Source organism: Anabrus simplex, chromosome 6 (assembly GCF_040414725.1).
Source record: "Anabrus simplex isolate iqAnaSimp1 chromosome 6, ASM4041472v1, whole genome shotgun sequence".
NCBI lineage: Eukaryota > Metazoa > Arthropoda > Insecta > Orthoptera > Tettigoniidae > Anabrus > Anabrus simplex.
Genome location: NC_090270.1, coordinates 350,472,309 through 350,496,844, shown reverse-complemented (window position 1 = coordinate 350,496,844; position 24,536 = coordinate 350,472,309). Strand labels below are relative to the sequence as shown.

General features: G+C 40.4%; 1 protein-coding gene across 4 annotated transcripts in view; it reads right to left on the bottom strand.

Moving 5' to 3' along the window:
- LOC136875821 (zinc finger protein OZF) overlaps positions 1-24,536 on the bottom strand; it is an 88,788-nt gene that overhangs the window by 28,657 nt on the left and 35,595 nt on the right. The gene's annotated exons all lie outside the window — the stretch shown is intronic.

The following is a 24,536-nucleotide window of genomic DNA, read 5'->3' as shown; positions in this document are numbered from 1 at the left end:
CACTTCTCTATTTTCGTTTTGAATTTCTTCAAGTTCATGCACGCTATTCCTCCTCAGTTCCACTAACAGTCTATTTCTGTGAAACATCTCAATTTAAGGGAAGTCTCCTGTACTTTCAACATTTTCAGGCCCTAGATCATATTTTGCACTCAATTAATCCCTCTTACTGCGCTCACCCAACTTGGCAGGTTCGATCCTGGCTGAAATACGTCAGCCTCGTGTCGGTAGATATACTCGCACGTAAAAGAACTCCTGCGGGACTAAATTCCGGCAGCACGGCATCTCCGAAGACCGAAAAAATAGTTAGTGGGACGTAAAGCAAATATTATTATTATTATTATTATTATTATTATTATTATTATTATTATTATTATTATTATCATTATTATCATTATTATTGTACCAAGAGTTATTCTCCCTCGCCGTATTTGCTTACATCTTTTATTTACCCAGATCGATCTGTGTATGTATTGTATATTTTGAACCCAGCATATTTTCCCCTTAATAAAATATATATACTTATGTCGTCCCATCGCCCTTATGGCCCCAGGGAAAAGGGAAATTATTTCCGCCCTGGTGGCGTTTTCCACTTTACGTTGGCCGGCCTTCTTCCGGCCTCCACACTTGTCTCGTTACCTCCCCGCCTCGCCCCTCTTCTCCAGTGGAGAGGGAGGGCGCAGTGCTGTCTGCTGCTTAGGGAAGGTTGTTCAGATCGCTCCGAGCGAGCAAGCCGCCTGGTCACCAAGCCGTGAGTGTGGAGGTAGGAAGGATGATTGTGAACTATCTTCTGGCCTAGGGAGGGAGTCATTTAATCTTATGAATCTAATATATTGGTCTCCTTCTGAAAATGTTAATGTGTGAGCCTGGTTTTAATGTAATTCGGTATGTTGTATTTTATGGACAATGTTCGCGAGGCTGAGCCTCGGTTTCTTGATAAATTAGAGTTGCCCTCATTAGAGTCGAATTGGTATGTGGCCCGAGGCCCCTGAAATTGTTAAGAAGTTGAGAATAGTAGAGTTTGAAATGTGAAAGGGCAGGTCCCCCATGGATACGAACCTTATTCTTGTTCGAATGTCCTGCTGTAATAAATGTTTAGCATAACATACGGCTCGGTTTTCGCTGGCTATACTACTGCCCCTCTATTACGTAACTGCCATTCAGCCCGCACCTTCCTTTCCATTATCGCTGCCAATCCTTGGTGCAATTATCATTATTATTAAAATGGCCATGCATACACATACGGCCCTTACCTAACTTTCTGAAAATGATAACAGGTAGAAACTGTACCTAGGTACACAAATCACTTTTCCACTGAATCTAAAATAATCTGCCTTGTATCAGTGCACGAGCAAACATTAACCAGTGCTGGAAGACTCCGCATGTGCAGCAGGAAATACAAATGAGAGCTGAACTGTATTGCCCTTCACTGTTGCTGACTCTCACCATCCACTCTCTGATACTGTACCTCTTGATGACCTTGTTGTGTTGGTGACTCTGTGATACTGTACCTCTTGATAACATTGTTGTGTTGGTGACTCTGTGATACTGTACCTCTTGATAACATTGTTGTGTTGGTGACTCCCACACTCTGATACTGTACCTCTTGATAACATTGTTGTGTTGGTGACTCTGTGATACTGTACCTCTTGATAACATTGTTGTGTTGGTGACTCTCTGATACTCTACCTCTTGATGACTTTGTTGTGTTGGTGACTCCCACACTCTGATACTGTACCTCTTGATAACATTGTTGTGTTGGCCACCCTCTGATACTGTACCTCTTGATGACTTTGTTGTGTTGGTGACTCCCACACTCTGATACTCTACCTCTTGATAACATTGTTGTGTTGGCCACTCTCTGATAGTCTACCTCTTGAAAACATTGTTGCGTTGGCCACTCTCTGATACTCTACCTCTTGAAAACATTGTTGCGTTGGCCACTCTCTGATACTCTACCTCTTGATGACTTTGTTGTGTTGGTGACTCCCACACTCTGATACTGTACCTCTTGATAACATTGTTGTGTTGGCCACTCTCTGATAGTCTACCTCTTGATAACATTGTTGTGTTGGCCACTCTCTGATACTCTACCTCTTGATAACATTGTTGTGTTGGCCACTCTCTGATACTCTACCTCTTGATAACATTGTTGTGTTGGCCACTCTCTGATACTGTACCTCTTGATGACTTTGTTCTGTTGGTGACTCCCACTCTCTGATACTGTACCTCTTGATGACATTGTTGTGTTGGCCACTCTCTGATACTCTACCTCTTGAAAACATTGTTGCGTTGGCCACTCTCTGATACTGTACCTCTTGATGACTTTGTTGTGTTGGTGACTCCCACACTCTGATACTGTACCTCTTGATAACATTGTTGTGTTGGCCACTCTCTGATACTGTACCTCTTGATGACTTTGTTGTGTTGGCCACTCTCTGATACTCTCCCTCTTGATGACTTTGTTGTGTTGGTGACTCCCACACTCTGATACTGTACCTCTTGATAACATTGTTGTGTTGGCCACACTCTGATACTGTACCTCTTGATGACATTGTTGTGTTGGCCACTCTCTGATACTCTACCTCTTGATAACATTGTTGTGTTGGTGACTCTCTGATACTGTATCTCATGATGACATTGTTGTGTTGGTGACTCTCTGATACTGTATCTCATGATGACATTGTTGTGTTGGCCACTCTCTGATACTCTACCTCTTGATAACATTGTTGTGTTGGTGACTCTCTGATACTCTACCTCTTGATGACATTGTTGTGTTGGCCACTCTCTGATACTCTACCTCTTGATAACATTGTTGTGTTGGTGACTCTCTGATACTCTACCTCTTGATGACTTTGTTGTGTTGGCCACTCTCTGATACTCTACCTCTTGATAACATTGTTGTGTTGGTGACTCTGTGATACTGTACCTCTTGATAACATTGTTGTGTTGGCCACTCTCTGATACTCTACCTCTTGATGACTTTGTTGTGTTGGTGACTCCCACACTCTGATACTGTACCTCTTGATAACATTGTTGTGTTGGCCACTCTCTGATACTCTACCTCTTGATAACATTGTTGTGTTGGCCACTCTCTGATACTCTACCTCTTGATGACATTGTTGTGTTGGTGACTCCCACACTCTGATACTCTACCTCTTGATGACATTGTTGTGTTGGTGACTCCCACACTCTGATACTCTACCTCTTGATGACATTGTTGTGTTGGCCACTCTCTGATACTGTACCTCTTGATGACATTGTTGTGTTGGTGACTCCCACACTCCGCTATTGTACCTCTTGATGACCTTGTCGTGTTGGTGACTCTGTGATACTCTACCTCTTGATGACATTGTTGAGTTGGTGACTCCCACACTCTGATACTCTACCTCTTGATGACATTGTTGAGTTGGTGACTCCCACACTCTGATATTGTACCTCTTGATGACCTTGTCGTGTTGGTGACTCCCACACTCTGATACTCTACCTGTTGATGACCTTGTCATGTTGGAGACTCTCTGATACTCTACCTCTTGATGACCTTGTTGTGTTGGTGACTCCCACACTCTGATACTGTACCTCTTGATGTCCTCGGTTTAGAAATACTTTTGCTTGCCTTGGGTCCTTTAAAATTAACACCAGACATACGAGACCACAATATGTAGTACATCAGTACACAAATACAAAAGTCTGATGAGTATCAGTGAGTAAGCTAAGTTCATAACTTAGTAAATAGTTAACAGTGAATTGTTTGCTGGGCCATGTTCTTCACACACATATAGGCTATTTTTCTTCTTCTGCCTCGATATATCCAAGCTCGTTCAGGCATGTCTGTCCAATTAAGAGCGACAGATATTGTGGCCTAAAGTTCCAAAATTGCTGTCTCATGACAACACCTTGAAGTATCTGTTTTGGATCAGTAGTTAGTTGCGGGGCTCACATAATGACTTGGATTCTTGTGACTCACCAAAAATATTCCTGGGATATATTTCCGGACCTGGAAATGGCTCTGTGTTTTCCAAATGCTTGTACAAGATAAAGTACTAGTATCTAATGTGGAGGCCTTCCAGCTTTAGATAATAGTATATTAATAATAATAATAATAATAATAATAATAATAATAATAATAATAATAATAATAATAATAATAATAATAATAATAATAAGAATAATAACTCCGCCATTGCCGCTTGCAAGCCCGGGGCCTCAGTTTGCAAGTGATGAGGAAGGAGGAGCAGGAGGAGTACGAACCTCATAAAAAACAGGGTCTATCTGGCTCTGGATGGTAGCACCATGTTATAGGAGCCCTGCCTAGGCGAAGCCGGTCAACGGTCTCAGTGGTGAAAGAGGAATCTATCTATTTCCCAAGGGCACAGAGAGCGGAGCACACCCTAAATAGAAACCCAGGCGCGATTGTTCCGGAATTGGGCAGCTTCCTGGTCAGTGTCCGATTCCATGCTAGGGATGGCTGTTCTATAACTCCAGGTCTCATCAACTTAGTTTTACCTTTGGATGGGGTTCTACCCTATCCTCCAAACCTGAAACCACGCAACTAACATGATGAAAAACGTAAGGAATCTAGTAGCACAGCCGGTTTAATCCGGGGCCAGAGTTCTGGTTCAAATAGGGCAAAGGATTCTGGGGGCCCTACACCAACATAGTTGGGTCAGTCGGAGGATCCATCAGCCCGCAAACTCAGAATGAAAGAGAAGCATTATGAACACCCTTTTGAAAGTTGGTAAACAAAAGGAACTGATCAAAGTACTCGATGAATATAAGATCAAAGTTCTAGCGGTCCAAGAAACAAGATTTATTTCAGATGTGCCCGCTATTTGAAACTACCAAATACTTAAAGGACAGCCAGCTATTAAAGTTAAGAAGTCACAGAAAACATAGAATCCAGTATTAATACTCAGGACAGCCTTCTTTATTCACAACTCTATAACAGAATCTATAGTAGACTTCAGATCTCCATCTCCCAGACTGTCTGTACCAACTCTCAAAAATGGAAACAAATTATACTCCATCTTCAATGCTCATGCTCCAATTAATGAAGATAACAGAAAGAATCCAGAGAAAGTAGAAGAATTTTGGTCATAACTTGAGGAACGACTGTTTAGAACCACAGAAAAACATGTCAAGATCTTGATGGGAGGTTTTAATGCTCAGATTGGAAAAGAGTGAAAATTTTGAAACATCGTTGGAACGTACACGGCTCACAAAAGTCTAACAGAAATGGTGAAAGACTGATAGATGTTTGTGAGTCATTTGGCATGAAAATAATGTCCACTCAGTTGAAGAGAGCTCCCAAGCGGATGATGACATGGCGATCACCTAACTCCATGTAGCGACCACCAGCCCGAATGTCAGAGTGCAGAAAGGTGCTAATTTTGATTTTGAACACTATCTAACAAGGGTAAAAGTGAAGCCCACACCTTGTAACCGTAGAGAGAAACCCCTCAGAATACAGAAGTACAGAATTGGAGAAGACAAAGTCAGCAAAGAAACAGTAGTGAAGTATCAGAAAGAATTCCGACATGCTGGAGTCCTATGAGTGGGACAAAATGGCTCGAAAGATTCAGGAAGCAGTAAAACAAACAAATTTTCTTGCTAAGAAGAAGAAACATCCATGGTGGAATGATGAGTGTGAAGATGACAATCAGAAGCCTGGGACAAGTGGAACTCCAACAAACAGAACTTCAAAGAATTTAAGGACAGCAACGGTGTTCAAGAATGCAGAAAGAAGGTTCAAAAGAGACCAGCTGAGAGAGAGAGAAACAACACCAGGAACTTCTATCAGATGTTTAAGACAAAACTTTGAGGTTACTCGTCACCCAACATTTGTTTCAAAAATGATCAAAGCAAGCTGATTATGAGCAACACACAGAACTGTGAACACTTGGGTAAATATTTCAAAGAACTGCTCAACTGTGATCCACCTCAAGAAAAACTGATGTTCCAGAAACCAGAAAGCACACTTCATGAATCAAGACCTCCAGATAAGAACGAAGTAAAGAGCTTGACAAATAACAAAGCATGTGGCAAGAACTCAATTGTTGCTGAAATATGCAGGGGTAACTTCCTGGAACAACTTGAAACACTCTTTCAACAGATCTGGCCCACAGGAGAAACCCCAGCAGAATGGAGGGAGGCTATCATCCACGCCCTGCACAAGAAAGGAGACAAAACTAATGTCAATAACTATAGAGGGATATCACTTTTGCCAGCAGCCTACAAGATACTTTCTATATCACTCAAGCGTAGGATAGAAGCACATTTAGATAAACAATTAGGAGAATATCAAGCTGGCTTTCGAAAGGGGTGGTCATGTGCAGAACAGATTTTTACCATCAAGACCTTAATCAAAACTAAGATATTAGAAGCAGATAAGAAAGTGATAATGACATTCGTGGATTTTAAAAAAGCATACGACTCCATACACCGGGACACACTAATGGAAGTGCTTAAGGAATTTGGAATAGACAATAAGACAACAACCCTGATTCATCAAACACTCAAAAACACACGATCGCAGGTAAAATTTTTAGAACTGTCAGAGCCCTTTGAAATCAAATCAGGTTTGAGACAAGAAGATGGCCTCTCTCCAATTTTGTCCCACTGTGTTTTAGAGAAAGTTATCAGGGCATGGCAAAAAGAAATTAGCAAGTTCGAATTTCCAAATGGAATTAGATTAGGTCGCAAGAGAACTGGGCTTAAATTTGAATACCTCGCATTTGCAGATGATATAGTCTTTTTTGCAGAAAATTTTCAAATTGCAACTAAGCAGATTGAAGTCCTCAAAGAAACAGCAGACAAAACAGGATTGCAAATATCTTTTGAGAAGATGGAGTACATGAACATAAATACCACTGACCCAAGCTGGACAATGAGAACAAAGTACAGTGACATCAAAAGAGCTACAAAATTCAAGTATCTAGGAGATATTTTGACTCCAAACATGAATGAGAAAGCAGCAATTCAAGAACGTGCAAGAAAGATGGAAACTGCGTTTAAATTATGTCAGAACACCTACAAATCTAAGCCACTCTCCTACCAGGCCAAATTCAAGCACTACAGCACGATAGTAAAACCTGAATGTTTATACGCAGCTGAGACAATAGCCACGAAGGGACTCTCAGATTTGGAAAAGAAAGAAAGAAAGAAAGAAAGAAAGAAAGAAAGGAGGTTCCTTAGAAAGATTCTTGGACCCAGAAAATCATCAGACAAGTTTACGTTTCACATGAGACCAAACCAAGAACTATACCAACAATTTGAAAACATCACCACCACAATGAAAAGAGGAGACTGACATTCTACGGACATATTAAAAGGATGGGATCGGAGAGAATCGCCAACAGGTTCCTCACCTTCCAGGAGAACACGAAGACGCAAGTCCCATGGGTAAAAGAAGTCCACCGAGATTTAGAAAAATGTGGGATCACGGCAGAAGATATAACAAACAGAAAAATCTTCAGGCAGAGAGTTGCGGAAGTGAAGGACCTAGCCGATGAGAAAACAAGGAAGAATAGAGTATTCTCGGCAGAAGAACGAGCACGAGCAAGCCAACGGATGAAGGAATACTGGCGAAAGAGGAAGGAGAAAGAAGTTGAGAAAGCAATGGAAGTTGCGTAATTGCAGCCCATAGATGGCTGAAATATAATAATAATAATAGTAGGCTTCAGTAGGTTGGGTATTTTTACCCCTGTTTTCATGTGCTTGGAGGTCAGCTTGAAGGTGGAGTTTGGTGTGGCCTTTGATAGGCTTGAACTTTGAGAGCGGGTTGCTCTTTTTTAAATCGGTTTCTGTGTGCCTCTAGCAGGCTTAACTGAGTAATAGGGAGCGAGTGCTCCTGGGCATGATTGGGATTTTCTGCCCCTTTGTTAACCCTTGTGTATAAGTAAAGTTGGGCTCATTGCTCAGGGATTGTGTTTTGGAACTCGAAGCCCAATATATATTAATAAACTGTAATTGTACATTCTTATTTTGTTGCTATATAACCAAGTTCCTGTTGTACTTGTTAGTTCTTGATCTTGAAAGGAAAATATAACCGTGTTGAATTTTAAATTAACTTTAATTTCGTAAGTTGAGACCTGTTCATCCCAGCACCTTCTTTCACCTTTAACTACCACGGAGAGCTCCGTAACAAGTGGTAGCAGAGCGTGGTTGAATGGATCTCAAATTAGCCCCTTTTGACGGCTAAACATTACTTTGCTCTCGAACTCTAACAATTTTCTGTCGCTGGACTTTTCCTTTTCATTTTTCAAAATTGATTAATTTTTGTCATCATGCCCGGCCCTCGCGATGTCCTCCATCTCAACTATTTGCGCAAGGAGGAGTTTATCTATGAATTAACAATTAGAAATGTGCAATCTGGAGGCACGGTTGCGGTAGACACAAATAAGCTTAGAGAGTCCCTTGATTTGCCCATTTCCATCCCCACTTTGGGAGAGAAAGAAATTGACGACGCTCTCTCCACGATCACGGACAATACTACTGAGCTAGCATCTGTAGTTAGTTTTTTTGAAGAAAATGACCCTTCTCCTAATCAAATTAAACGTGTACAAGCCAGGTTATTTCATTTTTCTAATAGAGTTAACGATCTGTTGTCCCTGAAGTTGAATGACATTCAGAGGAAGGAAGCTAGTATGGTTCTTGAAAACCTTTCTGAATTATCCAGTAAGGTTACCCAATTGTTAACTGGGGAAGTTCCTCCCAAAACCAACCAACCCGCTACGGTAAACGTAGTCAGCGAGGACCGTTCTCCCACCGGGGAAGAAAGTACTAAATCGGTAGGAGTTCAACAAACCTCTGCCCCATTAGACCATGAATCTGAACGACGTACCTCAGTGAATAATGTACGTTCTGAATTAGCTTCTTTGCCACTTAAACCTTTACCTACTATGTCACCCGGGTTCAGCAGCTTGACTCATCCATTAGCAATGTTGCTCAGAGGTATTTCTAAGTTCTCGGTTAACTCTACCAGTGAAGTTATTTCATTCTTAAGGTTTTTAGTTGCATTTCAGGATCATGCCCTTGTTTTTTCTCTTTCTCCGTGTCAAATTTTGCAGATCATTTATCCCTATGCAATTGGTGTTCTCTCAGACAAAATAGTCAGGGCAATTGCTGAACAGTCATCTATTGAAGACTTTCATGCACACCTTCTCGCAAACTTCATTCCGGCTCGAGCTTGGTCATCGCTTATTCTAAAACACTACATCGGGTACAGCGTCTGGACGAAAGTCTTGCCGACTTCATCCAGGACATCAAATTTTATACAAGGGTGTTTGCTCTTCATTTTCCTGAAGATCAAATTGTTCAGGCTATTGTAGAAGGTATTTCACCACCTTACAGATCATACTTGTGTTTTGCGTCGCGTCCGCAAACCTTCGCTGAGCTTGAGGCTATGGCTGTCTCAGCCGAAGGAGTTAGATACGCCGATCCACTGCGTGTCGCGAAAGAACGCCCTCCATCCTCTAGTAGTTTTCGGCTTCCTCCTCGCCGAACCGTCACTGCCCGTAAATGTTACGCTTGCGGGTCGCCTGACCATCTTCGCAACAAATGTCCATTGATCAAATCAAGTAGGACAAATAATGGAGCCAGTTCATCTCCAGGCTGTTTTAAATGCGGCGCGTTTTCCCATATCGCCAAGAATTGCCCAAATTCTAATAGCACCCCCTCCTGCTCAACTTCTGGTGCAACTTCCACCAATGCCAATAATAATTAGTGACTAGTGGCTTCGGCTGAGTCGGCGAACGCTTCTTCTCGAGGCTCAGCCCTATGTAAACATACCAAAATTTCAGGGAAAACTCACGCTTCAAATTTATCTTTTGAAGGCCCTAAGGAATGTCTTAGGATTGCGGCGGATTCCCCCGCACCTGTACCTTTTCTTAAAATTGAGGTGAATAATGAACCTGTAACAGCTCTATTAGACTCTGGCAGTGTTTGTTCTATTATTTCGGCTGAATGGTATTCGAAATTGAAATCTATTTGTAAACTTCCTGACTATTGCTCATCTTCTGTTCAATATGTTTCGGCTAATTCTTCTCTATTAGATATTTTAGGTTCCTTAAAAGCCAAAATTCGTATTTCTAAATTTACTTGGAAAGTTAAATTGTTTGTGGCAAAGCACTTATCTTGCCCCATTATATTGGGAGCCGACTTCATGTCCCATACGGGTCTAGTGCTCGACCTTCAAAGTAAGTCGTGCACGTTCAAATTTGCTTCTAATTGTAAAATCCCCTTATTGAAATATAATTCTGTATCATGTGCATCTGTTTCGCCTACCCAGGATGAGATGTTGTTAGACCTTAGACATCTACCTGAGGAGCAGGATGATAGTATTCGTAAGCTGTGTCAGTCGTTTCCAGAGGTGTTCTCTGATACCCTTGGTGTTACTGACCTTATTGAATACAAAATTGAGGTCACGGATTCGATTCCTGTCCGTTTTCCACCTTATAGACTATCTCCACCTAAAATGAAGGCATTGAAAGAAATCATCGATCAAATGTTAAAGGATGGTATTATTCGGCCCTCTAAGTCGGCGTATTCTTCGCCTATTTTTCTAGTCCCGAAACCCCAAGGTGGCTTCAGGCCTGTCATTGATTATAGGGCTTTCAATCGTAAGGTAGTGTTACAATCTGTGCCCCTTCCTGACCTTCATTCTTGTTCTTCATGGTTTCGTAAAGCTAAGTTCTTCACCATCTTGGATCTGAATCAGGCTGAAGAATCGAAACATCTTACAGCGTTTGTCACGGATTGGAATTTGTATGAATACAACCGCGTGCCTTTTGGGCTCCCCACGGCAGCAGCTGTACTCACTAGACTGCTAGATAGGGTCTTCTCCGACATCAAATTCGAGTACTTGTACCACTATCCTGATGATGTCGTATTTCGGAGACTTTCGAAGAACACCTAGATCATCTGCGAGAAGTTCTCAATCGCCTTCGTAAGGCTGGGTTAACTGTGAAGTTGTCCAAGGTTGCCTTCGAAAAACCCTCCATGTCATTCCTAGGGCATATTGTGTCGCCCGATGGTGTTGCAGTCGATCACTCTAGAACACAGGCCATCCGTGATTTCAAGCCTCCCAAGGACATCAAAGGTATTGCTAGGTTCATTGGTATGGTGAATTTCTTCAGGAAATTTATTCAAAATTTCGCCAATAGAGCGGCGCCCTTGAACCTTCTTCGTAGGAAAGGCATAAAATTCGAGTGGGGGCCTTCGCAACAAGCCGCTTTTGAAGACCTGAAATTAGCTCTCTGTAATGCCCCTGTCCTTGCTATGCCTGATTTCTCGAAGAAATTCATCGTCCAAACCGACGCGTCGTCGTCGGCGGTAGCTGCAGTCCTTCTTCAAGAGACTGAACTAGGGAGGCGACCCATCGCCTATGCATCTAGGACTCTATCGGCTCAAAAAGCCAAGTATTCCATCTATGAGCTCGAAGGTTTGGCAGTCTTATTTGCCTTAGAAAAGTTCCGTCTCTATCTGGAACATGTCAAATTCGACCTGGAGACTGATAATCAAGCCGTAAGCTGGGTCTTAGGTAGGCCGCGTCGTACTGGTCGTATAGCCCGGTGGGCCATCAGAATTTCTGCCTTCCAATTTGACGTTAGACATATCAGAGGTACTGAAAATGTTGTCGCAGGCGGACTCAGCCGTATGTTTTCCAACGACGTCGTGACCCATGAACCGGTCGATAGTTCATCACCTCCCGAGTGCATACTATCGGAGGTTAATGCCATCTTAACAGATGCTCCCATGCTCTTTAGGGATCTTGAGAAATATCAACGTGAAGATCCGACGCTGGCTCCGATCATGGAAACCCTTTCTTCTGGGGAACATGTTGTCCCTTATGTCTTGAGGAATGGTGTTGTATGTTGCCCGTCGAGGCATGATAAGAAGATGAAGGTAGTGGTTCCAGCTGTTCTTGTGCCAATGATCTTCAAGTACTATCATGAGACCCCATTAGGGGGGCATTTAGGCATCTTCAAAACCCGGGAAAAGATCCGGGAAATGTTTATCTGGAAGGGTATGGACGGTGAAATTCGTGAACTAGTTAAAGCTTGTAAATCTTGTTTGCTTAGTAAACCAACCATGTCCACCAAGGTAGGCCTTTTGTCTTCTCATCAAGCGTCGCGCCCCATGGAACGTCTCTACGTCGATTACGTAGGACCCTTCCCCCAGTCAAAGGGGAATGCCAACAAGTTCATCCTTTTATGTGTAGATGGTTTTACTAGATTTTCTTGGTTATTTCCGACTAAGCTGGCTACCGCTCAGTCCACCATTACTTGTTTAAATTCTATCTTTGCGTCTTTTGGTCCTTGTCAATATATCGTGTCCGACAATGCTAAAGCATTCACCTCCAATCTCTTTCGTAAATTCTGTTTTGACCTGTCCATATCTCATGTGACAACTTCTGCTTATTACCCTCAACCATCTCTGGGTGAAAGAGTTAATCGTAATCTCAGGTCCGCGCTTATTGCCTATCATCATGAAGATCATTCTAGGTGGGACACGTCCCTGCATTGGTTAGCTTTTGCTTTGAATTCGGCGGTTCATGAATCTGATAAGTTTACTCCAGCTTCTTTGATGTTCAAGTTTGTTCCCAACACGCCGCTCTCTAACCTCTGGTCTCTGAGTGACATTCTACCCGAGACAATAGATCCAGATAATATTAACGATCTTTGGAAGAAGGCTAAAGCCAATCTTATTGTGTCTCATGAAAAGGTTAAGGAAAGATATGATCGTGGACGGAGACCCACCAATTTGAAGGTAGGTGACCAGGTGATAGTCAAAAATTTTGTTCCCGCGGGCAAGCTTGCCCCCAGATTTCATGGGCCGTGCATAATCCTAGATTTTCTTACGCCGGTTACGTTGTTATTAAGCAATCCAGCCACCGAGAGGATATTTAGGGTTCACCTGTCGCAGGTGAAACCTGTGTAACTTCCGCGCTAAGGTAGCTGACTGTATATTTGTTTTAACATTTTGGAAGTATTCAGAAGGTTATATTTTTTTTGGGGGGGGGGTCATTTTAAGGCCTTCTGCCCTTGGAATCTGGTTCTTTGTATTTAAGTATTTATTGTAAAACCTTGCCGGAACAGTTAAACTGCCATCCTGTCCTTGCCATGGTCATTACCATGCTCCCGTCTCCTGCTCACATAAAACAGTGGTTAAGTGAAATGAAAAGCAAAACCTCCACGCCGCTGGCCCCTCAACCTCACCACAAAGACTGTACCATAAAATCATCTGGTCCAACAAAATTCTGCCGCCGAGATTTTAATGTTTCAGTGCCCCCGCAGCCGCGCGGCGCCGTACCGCCACTGAGGTGGGGTACGGGCCCGCCCCTCTCCAGTGAGGCCAACCAGTGTACGGCGAGCCGGAGTCCTCCTCCCGGCCAAGGCTGATGTGCGGCGCACAACCTGCAACTTGCCCGCGACCTGTATGTTCGCCGCGGGCGCGGCGTGCTTCAACTCCACGGCTCCTCTCACAGTGCGGACAAGCGGTATCTCAGGGTACTTGAGGGGTACGAGCGGTCTCCTCTGGACACAAGCAACGGCGGCTGGTCTGGCCGTCAAACTTAATCAACATTGAATGTACTTAATCAGCTACATGGACATTTAATATCAACAATTACTACATTTTTGGATTCAACTGCAATATTTGGTGGACGTAGAAAATTTTTCTTCCCTTTCAAGGATTAAAAGTTTTTCCTTCTGAATTCAACTTCTACAAGCTTAAAGACATTACATCAAAACTAACTACAAAGAATTTTGAAACTAGATCCAATCATTTACGAAAATTTGGTTGTAAATACTTCTGCAATTAACTTCTATATCAACATCATAACTTGGACCTTATTTTAACACAAAAGTTTATGCTCTTCTCTGTTACCCCTTGGAGGGACTTTGGGGGGCGGGGAGGTCTGTACCGGGCGGTACACCTCCACGCCGGTAATTCAAAATTTGCGCCTGTTGAAATTCCTCTTCTGGAGGAAGCCTGAACTTTAACAACCATGTTAATTCTAAAGTTTCTCAGAAGATGTCGCTATTGTAAATTTTGAAGAGTTCTGAACTGTGTCTTTTCGATTTATATTTGTTTTCTCTGTAGCAAGAAGTGTGAACATTCTCTTCTAGATGGCACCACTTAAGAACTACAATTGTGCACCCTAGTGCAAAGTGAAGGAACCTTTCTTTGAAGAATTTTTGTAGTCATAAGTTTGCTCTTTGTTAAATTTCTTTCTGTCATTGTTTGAGTTGGCAATTTTAATCCGTTCGTTCCGCCAGTTTTGAAATTAGCCAATCCCGAATTTCTTAAATTAGTTTTCGACCAATCGGGGCTTTCTTCCCCAACCTACTCTGTAACTGTGTTCGGTAACCAATAAAATTTTGTGGGCGGGTTGTAATCATTCATGAAACGTCTCGAATCTTCCGCGAGGGTATATAAACTGCTGATTTTCTGGTCTCCTCGCCACTTCAGTAATATCTATCATTGTGTAAATTATGTAGCAGGGGGCGGGAAGCGCCTCTTTCTTTGGGCAGCGGTTCATCAATAAGGTAATGGCCTTTTAATAACTTCTTTTCTTGCTAGCTCAGCAGTTTAACTCTCGGGGCAGGTTCGATACCTTTTACCATGTAACTTTCCTCTAAAATGTAATAGACTCTTGGCATAAATTCTATCTCTTTAATCTACAAATTGGGATAGAGAGTGCCTAACCCTCTCGAGCTCCCATTCAGTTTGTTTTGAGGTGACTACGTTTTCATAACTGTTTCCCTTCTACTCGTAATGTCATAAAGTTTTCTATCGTGTCACCTCCGTAGTATGGGATTAGCCCTTGCATAAGCGGCCTAGGGCCAAATTAGGTTTTAATAAAGTGTATTAGGAGTGCAAGTACGCCTCCTCTCAAGTTGGTATTTTGGAGGCCATGTAATTGTCCTGTTTCTTTATTGAGTAGGCCTCAGTAGGATGGGTATTTTCACCCCTGTTTTCATGTGCTTGGAGGTCAACTTGAAGGTGGAGTTTGGTGTGGCCTTTGATAGGCTTGAACTTTGAGAGCGGGTTGCTCTTTTTTAAATCGGTTTCTGTGTGCCTCGAGCAGGCTTTACTGAGTAATAGGGAGCGAGTGCTCCTTGACATGATTGGGGTTTTCTGCCCCTTTGTTAACCCTTGTGTATAAGTAAAGTTGGGCTCATTGCTCAGGGATTGTGTTTTGGAACTCGAAGCCCAATATATATTAATAAACTGTAATTGTACATTCTTATTTTGTTGCTATATAACCAAGTTCCTGTTGTACTTGTTAGTTCTTGATCTTGAAAAGAAAATATAACCGTGTTGAATTTTAAATTAACTTTAATTTTGTAAGTTGAGACCTGTTCATACCAGCACCTTCTTTCACCTCTAACTACCACGGAGAGCTCCGTAATAATAATAATAATAATAATAATAATAATAATAATAATAATAATAATAATAATAATAATGTGAGGGTGATGTATCACATTATGTAAACAAAAAAGGAATTTCAACTTATCTGTTGTTCTGTGAATGTTATACAGATTACTTTGATGGCCTGGATTATTTTATTTCCTAACGGTGAAATTGGATGAACGAACACGAGTTTGCTGCATGTGGACATCCTGCGCCTGACTACCTTTTCTTTGAGAGTTAAAAACTGCCCCAGAGTTGTGTTAAAATACACCAACTTACTAAAACACATCAAAAGCCTACGAGTCTATTAACAGTAACCTGACAGTGAAAGTTAAGAATTCCAGCACTGTAGAGCATGTCGGATCACACGAGTTCCGGGAGTGACACAAAGCTTAGTGTCGTCATCCAAGAATATGTACTGCCTGCACCAAAGTTATGGAGCCTGAAATTCTTGGAAGTACGCCTGTGCAAAATGTAAGCAAATACTGTACAGGACACAAATACTTTTTGAAAAAGTGTCTGTTAGGAGAGGTTTAATTGGAGTTTCTAGTGGCTATGGTGTGTCCTCATCCGTAATAGAGGGTGTCCGTATAAGAGAGGTAAACTACTCATACACAACATGGGATTATGGACCTAGAAAATCGTCCGCTAAGGAGGGGTGTCCACTGGTAAAAAGATGTCCGTTAAGGCAGGTTTTACCGTATGTGTAGCACCAACCACCGCAATAAACACTTTCCTTCTGAGAGCCCCTTTTAAAAGCGTAACATACAGAATATTAACAGAAGGAAAGGAGAGATGGCAGGAAGTCGTGTGATCCGACACGCTCGACACTACTTTTTACTTTTAATAGACACGTAGGCTTTTGATGTGATTTAGTAAGTTGGTGTATTATAACACGACTCTGGGGAAGTTTTTAACTCTAAAAGAAAAGGTCGGCATAACAGACTATCGTGCGGGTGCGAAAGTGAAACTGCCGTAGCACAGGAAGGCAAAAAAAAAGGGGGAGATCTGAAGTTGTAGCTAGCTGTTAAAAAGCCCACATGGCAAGAATTTGGGGAAGAAAGCAGCCTTGACTGGGAAGTAGCTCTCATTATCCCAATTTGAATTCATCAACCACTGAGGCATCTCCGTGTTATCCATACCTAGAAAAATCCTTTCAGGAATCCTGGAAGCCGGACTGAAGAAGGAGATGGAAAGCACACTCCAACAAGGAGCCAAGTACAGACTCCACGGAAATAGCAGCACTACACTTCCACAATAACAACGGCAAGTGAAAAACTGTTGTTTTCACAGACCTTAGTTATACATTTGACAGGGTCTCAAGAGGTCAACTATGAAAATCTCTGGAAAAGTGTGAAGTCAGTAAAACACTGATCAGCTCTATAAAAAGCCTGGACCTGAAACTATGTACAAACAGATCAGTCGAGTTTGTGATGAGATTCCTCTGTACTTCATCATGTTTTCAGACAAGAAAGAACTCACTGAACTAGCATTTGCTGATAACCTGAACCTTTTAGCCTCCAGCAAATGGGATGAGGAGCTGAAGAAGAGATGTGTAGAAGTAATAATAATAATCATATGACCTCAGCTACCGTATGCAGGCATTTCAATTTGACGCCATCTGGCTGACTGTTGAAGGATATGGTCCGTATTGAATTGACATCACAATTATGTAATGATTCCACCTTCTCAATACATGTAAACAAACGGTACCGGTTTTGACCCTGAATTCCGAGTCATCATCGGCCGATCACTTAAAAACAGAGAAAACAATGCACAGATAAATAACCAGTAATGTAGAAGGTATAGTTTTTTCACCAGATGTAAGAACGTGTGGAGCAGTGCTGTAGCACTGTGTCTTAAAACCTTGAAGAGGAGAAGAGAAAGAGCTCGAGGATCAGTCTTGTACGGCTGTCATTGAAGGACAAATGTGAAGAGAAATAAGTAAACAAGAGCAACTGCGAATCACAATTGACAAACAAAGGTTTCTTGAAGATGAGTTCTCAGGAAGTTCTTGAGGTGGCGAAGAAAATAAATTAGAAGGTCATATTAATCTGAACCAAAGATTAAATTATATTTCCGAGTTCAGTGTGGAAAAAGAAAGAAATGCAGAGGTTAATAGAAGCCAAAATAGGTGGAGATAGACTTTTGAAAGGCAATGAAGTAAGCAGATAAAAAAAAAAAAGTATATAATATGTATTCTATTATATATAGTAAGGCGTTGAATTTGGAAATGAATAACAGAGCGGAAAGTGTGATGGAGAGTGAAAAGAGGAAAAGAGGCAAGAGGGAAATAAGGGAGCAGTAGTAGATTTAAGGTGGGGGCAGGTTGGGTGAGGTATTGGTGGTTATTATTATTATTTTTAGCATATGGCTAGGAAATTATATACATAATACACAATAACAAAAAACATTGCTTCACTACAGGCTTTAGTGTAATCTGTTATGTTTGAATCCACTGTAGTGATTCCGCTGTTGGAGATAGGAAGTCTTCAAATCTACCTGGATAAACCCGTAGTTGACACTTGTTTACAATGTGGGGAATAGTCTGGCGAGGGGCTGCACTGTCACATTCCGAAGATGGTACATAGTTCCACCTGTAGAGAGAATCCCTGCACCTTCCATGACCTGTCCTGATCCTGTTCAGTCTGGACCAAGTTGCACGTGGCAGTTGGAATCCTTTTGCGATTTTTTCCCCTCTAAAGATGTTATGCAGGGGCAAGTCAGGAGAGTTATTCCAGCGGCCTTTCCACTCCTGAAGTTGGGGAACGTCTTCAGAGCAGCATCACAAAGGGGTGGATGTCGTGATTTCAGTCTTTGGAGACTAAGAGCTGGTATGTCATTTAGAACAGGTAGCGGAGTATTCTTGCAGATCTTGTTGTACTCTCGAACAAGAGCTCTGGATCTTTGTAAGTCAGGTGGCATTATTCCTGACAACAGAGGGAGCCAGTGAACTGGAGTTGATCTGATGGTGCCAGATATAAGACGCATGCTGGTATTCAATTGTGGGTCAATATACTTTGTATACGGACTATTAATCCACAGTGGAGCACAGTAGTCAGCAGTGCTAAGGCTGAAGAGCGTAGGATGTTTGCAGTAGATCCCCAAGAAGTACCAGTCAGCTTCTGAATAATATTGTTTCGGGTTTTCAATTTCTTCGACAAGTTCAAAAGATGTTGCTTGAATGATAAAGTCCAGTCCAAGGTAACACCGAGATATTTTGAATACCTATTGTGATTAAGTACTCGATTGGAGAAGGTAATATTTAGTTTTAAGTTAGCAAGCCGGTTGCTCAAATGGAAGCAAGAAACCTCCGTCTTGGCTGTACTGGATCTGAGTCTCCATTTCCTGAAATATTCTGCCAATGTGGATAAGTCCTGAGTCAAAATATCTTCATTTTTCTCAAAGATCTTGTGTTGTGTGGCCAGGGTCAAGTCATCAGCATAGCAGAACTTTCTGGATATTGTTTGTGGACGATCAGATTAAACAGTAGTGGCAACACAACTGATCCCACTGAGCTTGTCTTTTCACATAAACAGACCGGGAGTTGCCTGTTGTTGCAATCGTTCTGCAATAAACCAATCCTTCCTTCCATATGGTATCAAAGGCAGCAGATGTTTTAAGCTTTTGCTGGTATCTGGCCTCAGTGTAAGATGTACCTGATTGCAGCAGTTTCGGTTATGCTCCACAGGAATGAGTTCTAAAATGGTTGATCCAATCCTGTAGTAAATAAGCCTTTCGAAGGGTTTGTAGCAACTTTCAGGGTACTGGTGGTAAAACATGTGGGCAGGAACTATGCAAGGCATGAAAAATTGAGTTCAAGTTTAAAGATTTAACATGAAGTTCACCAAAATAGAACAGGACAAGCAAATACTTGAAATAATTAAGAAAGGCCCCCTACTTAACACAACCGAAAATTGTTTCATTCACCTTGACCAGTATTTTAACCCTAATTTCAATTTAAACGACATTTCTGAGAAACCTAAAATTCTCTTCGATTTTCTCATCCTAATTTTTAAAAAATGTTAAATCTTTAAAATCGAATTCGATTTTTCATGCCTTGCATAGCTCCTACCCACATCTTTTACCACCAATACCTCACCCACCTGCCCTGCCTTAAATCTACTACTCCTCCATTATTTCCCTCTTGCCTCTTTTCACTCTCCATCACACTTTCCGCTCTGTTATTCATTTCCAAATTCAACGCCCTACTATATATAATAGAATACAGTACATATTATATACTATATTTTTTACCTGCTTACTTCATTGCCTTTCAAAAGTCTATCTCCACCTATTTTGGCTTCTATTAACCTCTTCATTTCTTTCTTTTTCCGCACTGAACTGGGAAATATAATTTAATCTTTGGTTCAGATTAATATGACCTTTTAATTTATTTTCTTCGCCACCTCAAGAACTTCCTGAGAACTCATCTTCAAGAAACCTTTGTTTGTCAATTGTGATTCGCAGTTGCTCTTGTTTACTTATTTCTCTTCACATTTGTTCTTCAATGACAGCCGTACAAGACTGATCCTCGAGCTCTTTCTCTTCTCCTCTTCAAGGTTTTAAGACACAGTGCTACAGCACTGCTCCACACGTTCTTACATCTGGTGAAAAAAACTATACCTTCTACATTACTGGTTATTTATCTGTGCATTGTTTTCTCTGGTTTTAAGTGATCGGCCGATGATGACTCGGAATTCAGGGTCAAAACCGGTACCGTTTTTTGATCAACTAGTGATGTAATCTTATATATGCTAAGTTTACATGTATTGAAAAGATGGAAACATTACATAATTTTATTAGTGATCTCAGTTCAATAGGACCATAATGAAATTGTTATCTTTCAATGAACTTGCTAACCAAGCAAAACGTAAAGCCTTCTATTATATGGGCTTAAGAATTAATATTGCTAAGTTGGGAAAGGACATTAACTTTCTAAAACAATCTAACTCCTAAATTTCTTCAAGGCAGTGTCAAGGAACATCATTCTTCTTCTCATTGCCTAAAAATCCAAAAATTAACCAACAGAATTCAGTTGAGAAATGAAATCCATCGTTTATACAAGAAAAAATTCCTTCTAAAATAATCGATTAGATGAAAATCACCTTGAAACAGCTAACGTACTTCCAAGTGCACAATAGAACCTTTTCCAAAACCAAGTTGACAATAGATTGTTTTATGAATAAAACAACAAATTTTAAAGAAAAACTTAAAACCTCAAAAACAATTCCTCTCCACATAAAATTCTTGTCAATAAGAAGAAGATACCTGACACAAGAACTGAACAATTCCATCCCCCTCTTGTTAATTTATCTAAAACAATCTTGACTGATGATGATAAGTTGATTCTATCGAAAGGCCTCAAACACAATTGGCCAAATCTAACCACTCTCAACATAGTCACCAATTGAGTAATTAAATAAAAGATAGCCATCAATAAAATGCCATCAGAACAAGAAGACGAAATAATATATGACATGAAAAGAAAACTAGAAGAAATTTTCACTACTAATAACAAAAACACCCCTCATAATAATAATAATAATAATAATAATAATAATAATAATAAAAAGGATTTAATCACTGACCATAAACGTATCTTTGAACTTAAAAAGAAAATTAATGACAATGACCTTATCATCATCAAATATGAGAAAGGCAATGACTATGGTACAATGTACGTGTAGATCCGTATTGATACACTTAAAACTAAGAAACAATATTAGGTTTTCGTCCACCCAATCAATACACATCACTTTACAAGTGAATTATTTAATTAAAAACGTACCGTATCAAAAATATTTAGGGACATGTTTTGTCTCTATTTGAGACTTCATCAGCCATAAAATGAGGTGGTAGATTACAAAACTCAAATCGGAAACTGAAAAAAATATATTAAAAAAATTGAAGAAGCCAATGCCTTGTTGAGGACCATTTGGGAAATGCAAAAGATATAAATATGTGTACATTATTTACACAAATTGACCACTTCTTGCAGAAACTTTTGACTTCAATGTTAAAAAATGAAATTAACTTGAAATTGACTAGCCTGCCATAACGTCTCGTATGGAATCAATGTCCATTGTTGCTGTCCGCATTTAAGACGGAAGTTCCTTTCTAAACTATTGAGAAAACAAAGCAGAACAAATATACATATATTTAGAGAGGTAGCTTAAAACTTCTTGCAAACAATCTTTCAGCCAAGTTAAATATGAATGATCTTACTTGAAAAATGTTGCAAGCATTGTTAGAATCTGGTAGTTTCAGTGTGTTGACTGGGGAGATATCAGAAACGGACTGGAACTAAATCCATATCAGAACAATTAAAACCACTGACTTGTAGAATATTCTTTCAAATTTAGCTAATTTGGTAGAAGAAATCTGAAGCCTTATGAGACCGCCTGTCGTGTGGCAAAAACCAGCGTTGCATGACCACCATATTTATGGCTTAATTCCTAAGAATAATCCTTTTTGAAAAGGACAAGATCTGGAAAGAAAGAGATATAAAAATTAATTGGTTTAAAATCCTTAGATAACTCTCTTAGATATCTCTTTCTTTCCAGACTTGTCCTTTTTCAAAAAGGATTATTCTTAGGATTTAAGATACGAATATGGTAGTCATGCAGCGCTGGTTTTTGCCATGTGACAGGCGGTCTCATAAGGTTTCAGATTTCTTCTACCTATTTTGGCTTCTATTAACCTCTTAATTCCTTTCTTTAGATGCATTGAACTGGTAAATATAATTTAATTTTTGGTTCAGATTAATATGACCTTCTAATTTATTCTCTTCGCCACCTCAAGAACTTCCTGAGAACTGATCTCCAGGAAACCTTCGTTTGTCAATTGTGATTCTCAGTTGTTCTATTACTGCACTTGTTTACTTATTTCTCTTCACATTTGTTCTTCAATGACAACTGTTGAGCATTACAAGACTGATCCTCGAGCTCTTTCTCTTCTCCTCTTCAAGATTTTAAGACACAGTGCTACAGCACTGCTCCACACGTTCTTACATCTGGTGAAAAAACTATACCTTCTACATTACTGGTTATTTACCTGTGCATTGTTTTTTCCGTTTTTAAGTGATCGGATGATGATGACTCGAAATTCAAGGTCGAATTGCCTTTAATAAACTTTATGGTTGGTCCGTATTGAAAACTATATATAAATTTGAAACAATTAAGTTTATGGAAGTGGTCAACCTATTCAATAAGATACATTCATGAGAATGTTTATAACTTAAGCATGACACTTAAATTGGGACATGTTTCACCCTTGTTGTGGGCATCATCAGCCTATCTCTCAGCCTAAAAATCAATTGTCATCGGCATCCCGATACATTCGTATTAAACCATCATATAACTAAAATAGTAGTATGAGTTAACCCTTTCCTGCCCGCATTTTCACTCCGCTTATCCCCAGGTTTCAACCTATTATTTAGCAAAAACTGAAACAGACCGTATTGTTTCAGAAAAAGTTAAATGCAGTAAAAACTATTGGTCACAATGAATTCAAATTTTCAATAACATTAGAAAATATACCATCACATCCATTTCTCTGTTTATTGAGTCATAATATGTTCCCCCCCCCACTCCTCGTGATACTCGACACAGAGACAGTCTGCATTTGTCACATTCCCATGTTGTCTGAATCCCTCAAAACCAATAATCACGTGATTTTGGAAGTGGAATGATGCCCATGTATATAAGATTTTATTTCATCTTGGCAAGGGTCTTCCTATTCTGTTTTTATCTTACCGGAATGCGACTGTTTGAAGGCTGCATTGTTATATGCGCAATAGGCTATGCCACTGAATAGTTTTTCTCCTCCTAACATACGTAAAAACAATCTCTTTCCCCTAATACTCTTTCCGAATTGTGCGCAGGTTCAACATCATCCATTTAATCATTCGGAGCAACGAAACGTAATATTTGTGTTACTTGAATTGCCGTGGCATCGCCATCAGGTCCGATTTATCGATATTAGTTTTCATTCATATCACTGTTATCACTAAAATTATCTTCGTTGATACATTATTCACTCATTAAAAATTCACCTGCTCCCCTACTCAAGGATTCTGTGTCACTTTTTTCGCCCATATTCAGCTCAGTTTCAATATACGCGATATTCAATCCCGCCATGTTTACGGACGAAACAGCTGACCCGCGCTCACGGAAGTTCAAGACCGTTGCCTAGGCAACGTCAAGACAGATTATCTCTCTTCCTTTATTCCCTAAGACTTGTAGATTGCACTGCGTGTTCATAAATGCCTTATAAACACTTCACTGATGAGAAAAATAAAAAAACTATCACGCAGATCGCAGACGAATGCAGATAATGCAGCCGGGCGCTTTCGGGCGCTAAGGACCGGAAGGCTAAATGAACAGTCGGGCGCTTTCGGGCGCTAAGGGCCGGAAAGGGTTAAAGATACAATGTGACGGTCCTTTACTGACAGGTAAAGAAGATTTAGTGGAGTTCATGAAAGAGTCTTAATTCGTAAGATATCTGGTGTTGGCAAATATTAAAATAGTGGTCAGGCACTCTCAGTCTTGTTTAACGTTTACATTAACACTTGATACAAAATATAAGAGTCTCTGTACAATTCATTAACACCGGATATAGAATAAACATCTGTTAAGACACTAAGTACAGTCACAGGATAAAGATTTAAGTGAAAGTTGTCTGGATGCTGATTACAATGTTTGATATCTGATAACATCTATTAATCATACTCAAAGGATGTTATAAAACCTAATCATAGTCGTATTTTTCTAAGTTGAATTGATTTTGAGGCTGAGAGATAGGCTGATGATGCCAAGAGCAAGGGCGAAACATCCCAATTTAAGTGTCATGCTTAAGTTATAAGCATTCTCATGAACGTATTGTATTGAATAAGTGGACCACTTCAATAAACTTAATTGTTTCAAATTTATGCTCAGGGTCAAAACCGGTAAGGTTTACGATCAACTAGTGATGTAACCTTACAACATGTATTGAAACTGTGGAACCATTACATAATTTTACTAATTATAATTGTGATTTGGCTGTCTGCTCATCATTTTCAACGTTCTCTTTTACTCTAGGCCCACTAGATGGCAGACAGAGTAAACCAAAACTCT